This window comes from Echinops telfairi, unplaced genomic scaffold (genome assembly GCF_000313985.2).
Source record: "Echinops telfairi isolate 266 unplaced genomic scaffold, ASM31398v2 ScPeMD7_5868;HRSCAF=6743_0, whole genome shotgun sequence".
Taxonomy (NCBI): Eukaryota; Metazoa; Chordata; class Mammalia; order Afrosoricida; family Tenrecidae; genus Echinops; species Echinops telfairi.
Window position 1 is genome coordinate 18,537,138 of NW_022109767.1, and position 6,081 is coordinate 18,543,218.

Genomic DNA, 6,081 nt, shown 5'->3' on the forward strand with positions numbered 1-6,081 from the left:
TCTGTTCTTAGTATGGAAGTTCTGCTGAGACCTGTTCACTGTGCTGGGATTTGAAATTCCAGTGACATAGCTCCTAGCATCATAGCGGCACACAAGGTACCACAGTACAGCAAACCGACAGACAATGGTGGTTCTTATGGCGAGGGCACTTACTTGCCATACTTTAGATATTTGAAAATTAAAATTCTTGAATTGTTAGTATCTTTAAAATGTACCATATAGTATTTTAATACACACTAGTATATATCTAAATAATGTAGTCCCTAAGAGATACATCGTTTAATAAGAAAAACAAGATAATTCTGATACCATTATTACTTACACTTAAAAATGGAAATTTTCCAGTCTTTAAAATGGATCAAGCGGTTCTCTGATATAAAATATATGGGGGACATAAAACGATATAATTTGCTCTTAAATTTTATTAGGCCCAAACTCAATGTCTGTGGATCAGGTATATCAAAATGTTTGTGTTTCTAATTCTGTTTATTTTATATACAAATAGAGAACTTTTTCAGTGACTGAACTATTTAATGGTACGATGTCTGAATTATGTCCTAATAAAATTGTTTGAAAAAGAAAATTTAGATTTGTTGTATATCCTACTTATATTTATAGATAACCACCTTGGTTAACCACCCCCCTTCCCATGGAAAGGAAGCATATATCTTTTTAAACACAAAGAATAACACAATATTTAATCAATACATTTATTGATTAAATGACCTTGACTGAATCATCCATGTTTATCATGAATGTATTGACCTAATCCATATTTAAATATAAAATGTAAGTCCTACTTAAGAAGGACGTAAAACAAAGAACATAAAGATTAATCTCAAATTCAAAACTAAACACAGGTAATATGTGAATATATATTATATGAATATGTATCTATTTAATGGCACCGATTCTTGATCCAAAAAACACATTTTGAAAAATAATTTTTAATTAGTCATATTTTTTTAATAATCATATTTCAGTTTTTCCAAGAGGAATCTAGTAGAATGACAATGACTGGCCGGTATGAAAACTAAGTTACCTTTGCTTTACTTTTCTCTGTTTATTGAAATTGACTGGTCAGTTTTATTAAAATATTCCACTTATAAGTAAATGATTCTCCAGTGGTTAGCGATTGTTGATAAATTAAAGTTCTGCAGGTTGAGCCCACCCTTCACTCTGCAGGAGGAAGATTTAGTAATCTGTTTACATAAAGACTACAGTTTTGAAAAACTTATGGGTCTGTCACCTGGGTTGCTATTAGTTAAATGTGACTTGATGGCATCTACAACAGCAACAATTAAATTCTAAGAAGGAACCTATAAGGATGAGTGAGTTTAAGAATTTGATTTATTGTAAAAGTTCCAGCTCATTGTGTGGCACACAAGATAAACAACTTGGTCTAGAGATAAATCTATGTATCCAGTGCTCAGTAGAGCGGTTCTGACTCTACATACATATATATATGAGAGAGACAGAGATGGAATGAGTCCTGAGGAATACTGGCAAGTAATTTCAGAGAAGAGAAGATAGAATCTGAAGAAGAGCTGTCAGAGATCATAGGGATACCATTTGAATGTGGTTCAAGAAAGGTAAAATAAGGGTTTGGGGAAAGGGCAACAATAATAATAATAATCACATCACCAACACTAATGAAAGCATAACAATATAGGTTCTTAGTATTTTATTAAGTACACAGTAAGGATACTTTTATTGAATCCTTCCACTAAAATATCATTATGATGATCATTTTGCATGTAGTGTGACTGTCGCCTCCAGAATGTAACCATCTCACCCAAAGCCAGACAGGAAATCTTACTTCAAAACTTTCCTATTTACCCGCAGAATTGTAATTTCCCTCTTCTATAATAAAATCTTATATTATTTAGGAACGTTTTATTTGTAACTTATAAGAATGCAACTGAAAGGGACAGAAGCTGCATTTGGAAATGTGTGCATCCTACCTCCTAGTATGATGGTATCCAGGCCTTCAGTAAACAATCACATTTTTTAAAGTGCCCAGTTCTATCTTTCTGCCTCGTCTTCCGTGGTAGTGATGCATAGAGCAATATGTAAATCTGCAGAGAGGAACAGAAGTCATGGTCACATCAACGGAGGTCCTCCGGAGGCACTCGCCCTTCGTTGCTTGATCCATCCCCTGGAAGGGTTTCAGGTTCCTGGTGGTGTCCTGGTTGCTACATGACAAAGTCTGTGGTTTGAAACCACCGGGCATTCTGAAACAGAAAGACAAAGCTTTCCAGTCCCATAAAAAGAGACAACTTAGCAACACACAGGAGCAGTTCTGTTAGGTCCCTCTGAGTCAGAAGTGACTCAATGGCAGTGATTTTTGGGGATTTTTAGATTACATCCTCATTTCCATAAATCCATCACTTACTGGTGTGATTTAGACACTGAATGAAAATTGTTTTCATTAGAACTGAAGGCATTTATTCATTCAGTTATGTGTTCACTCGTTATCAGTTAATGGACTTACAAATATTATACTTGTATGCTGTACTTACGCCGGCCTTTTTTACATGTATTCACTATAGCTGAGTTGAGCCCAGTTCAAAGGTGGTCCATAATAATGGAGGGAATGGCGTTACTAAGGGAACCTGGGAAGTGTCAACCAAGTGAGACACCAAGTGAGACACCAAGTGAGATGCCAAGTAGCAAATGTCTATCAAATTCAGAATTGATTACTTTAATAGGTTGAAGTCCATATCCCCTTTGGTTCTGATTAGTGAATAACGTAGAGGGTGCACCCTACAGCATCTAGACATATGAGTGTGACACTGCTTATCTAAAAGTATTCTGGCCTTCACGCTACTGATACTTTTCTTCATCATTCCAAAAAGTTCATTGGCTTTTAACTTTTAGAAAATCTGGAGCCATTTAACCATTTTGATATCATTTTTTGCACATGACCTCTTTTTGTTGTTGTTTCCATTTCTGGAATTTAAGGAAACTTCTCTTGCTTTCCATGTTTCAAAATGTCTCATGTTCTTCAGTTCATCATGTGCATCTATTTTTATTCCCTGCATTGTCTATCCTGTGGATTACTTTAATCTGTGATTGCTTCACAGTTACAGTAAGTTAAAAAATAACTTTATTATAATCTCTTTCTCTTTCAAGTATTTATGGTATTGCTCACTCATTTAATCAAAAAAAGAAGTGCTTTTATTACAAAACATTGGCCAACCAAGCAATTGGATGTAGGTTAATAGACACACTTTTCATAGAATTGTGAGACTCTTACAGCATTAAGAGACATGGATCATGTTTGTTCTTGTTACAGAATAAGCAGTCATCTCTACTTCTCTCCCTTTCACTGTCTTTCGAACACGAATGGAATGAAATAGCCACAGTGCAATCCACAAACAGCACTAAAAATATCCTAGCACAAATGACAAGGAAGGGATAAAAGACAATCTGTTATTGTGGATTTCTTGTCAACTAGAATCTCAAATCACTTTGCTTTCAGCAAAGAGAGACATAAGTGACCCATCACTGTGGGTCACTTGCTTTAATCAGATAAAATTAGCAGAGTTACATGTACATTCACTAATTAGCTCTCATGCCTTTATTTAAATGAGATGTCCCGTCTTGTAGAGTGAATGAAAAGAACCGATACTTCCTTAATCAGAATCTTCTCTTCAGAATCTTCTGTGCATTTTCAGAGCCTATCTCAAAAGTAAAACTAAACAATGAATAGTTCAGGGCTTCTTTTTATGGAGTTTAATGAGAATCCCCATCTTTCTTTTTAAATTGCCTTTCAAGTTTCAAGGTGTGACTAGGGACATATGCATTGGAGCATGAGCTCAGAGAGTGGTGACAGTCTGGCAAGCTCTCCGTGTCATATTCGAATTCAAGAATGACAAGTAGATTTTAGAGCAGATTTGAAACCTCATGCTAGAGCATGGATCCCACATGAGCTCACGGGAACTCTCCAAGGAGCCATTCTTTTTGCACCTAGATAGGGGAATAACCAGCAGCCTTTTCAGAAACACATCAGAAACCAAATTTTGTAGAAAGAAATATGCTGTACATTCATTGGAAGAAGAAAATATTTAAGCTTTTAAATATTCACCAAAGCTTCCTTAGAAATAGAATTTTAAATGTTAACATGAGAGTTGAACTGATTTGGCACTTTATGTCTTCTTGTTTCAGACATTACAGTTTCTGCAAGGGCACTGAGAAGTGTATTTTGTAGTTTATATAATATCTCATCTCAAAAAACGAGTTTCATGTATTCAGATTACTATATACTCAGTGTTTTATAGCTTCAAATAAACTAATCTCTATAGCTAGAGAGACAGACAATCTGAATATAGTCATGATATAAAACTCATTGCATCTTAACACAGAGTTTAAAATATAGATTTGGGCCAAATTTTAAGTATTTTTCATTTAATTTTTCATTACAGAGGTCATATGGTGTTACTTATGATGCATTTGTTTGCTTTTAATCACTTATGATCAAGTATTTTTTCAGTAGTATCTTTTAATTTGTAAGTTTCAATTTTTAACAATTGAGCTTCTCGAATATACTTTTGAATTTATTATGTCATGAGCAACTCATAAATACCTATAAAATGCATATGTGGAGGAAAGGGTGACGTTGTCAAGGATTTCATCTTGCTTGGATCCACAATACTTATGGAAGCTGTAGTCAAGAAATCACATAACACATTTCATGATGTAGATCTGAAACACAAGCCCTCTTTAAAGTGTTGAAAAGCAAGGAGAATATTTTCAGTACTGAGATGTACCTGACCCTATCCATGGCATTTACAAATGTCTCATATGCCTGTAAAAATTAGATATTGAATGAGGACGATTGAAGAAGAGTTGATACTTTGGAATGACGGGGCTGGCAAAGAAAATTGAAAGTACCATGGATGGCCAATCCAACAAGCCAATCTGTCTTGGAAGAAGTACAGCCTGAATGCTCTTTAGAGGTCAGGCTGGGGAGACTTTGTCTTGGGTACTTTGGACATGTTATCAGAAAAGAGCAGTCGGAAGCGAAATGAGGAATAACCTGGACATGACGAATTAACGCTGTGGCTGTACAATGAGCTCAAGCGTAATAATAATTGTGAGAATCGTGCTGGACCGGGCAATATTTCATTCTGTTTATAAGGTCTCTATGAGTTGGAATCCATTTGATGGCACCCAACAACAACATGGAGTAATTTGTTCATAATATGTATTTTTCATTTCCAGGTCTATTGGACATTGTCTTTTGAGATAACTGTAGGGATTAAATACATGTCCTTGGTTCTGGCCATCATCATAGGTGAAAATACCTGATGTCTAAACCAGAGACTAGAATTTTGACATAAGCAGATAGTAAGATAATAATGGAATGCAACACTTAGCAACTGTGAGGCTGGTTAAGGAAAGATGGAACTGACTAATTTATAAAATCATTTTTGAAATGCAATTGAGTAAATGCATCTCACTGGACCCTCAAAGCCAGTTCCTTTTTGCTTTTGAGTGGAAGTTAGAACAGGAGCAGTCACAGCAATTTGCTAGACTGTCTTACCTCAAGGTAACAGATTGTCCCCAATTCTTTTGTTAAGCTCTAAGTCAAGACCTAGTTGGCCTTACGTTAGAGCAGTGCTTCTCAACCTTCTTAGTGCCATGACCCTTTAATACAATTCCTCATGTTGTGGTGACCCCCAATCATAAAATTATTTTTGTTGCTACTTCATAACTGCAATTGTTCTACTGTTATGAATAGTAACATAAATATCTGATATGCAGGATGCAGTTTCATTGTTACAAATTGAACATAATTAAAGCATAGTGATTCATCACTAAAACAATATGTAATTATATATTGTGAAATATTTATTTCTGATTACAAATAAATGAAATTTTGTCTTGAAGCATGGTATAGCATGGGTAACAGTCTTCACGCCAGGTATTCGTAAGTGGGCGTATCTCATGTGGGTGGACCTGCTTGGAGACGGATAGAGGAGCTGTGTCTCGGTTCCTAAGACCATCGGAAATATGTGTTTTCCAATGGTCTTAGGCGACCCCTGTGAAAGGGTCATTTGACCCCCAAAGAGGTCA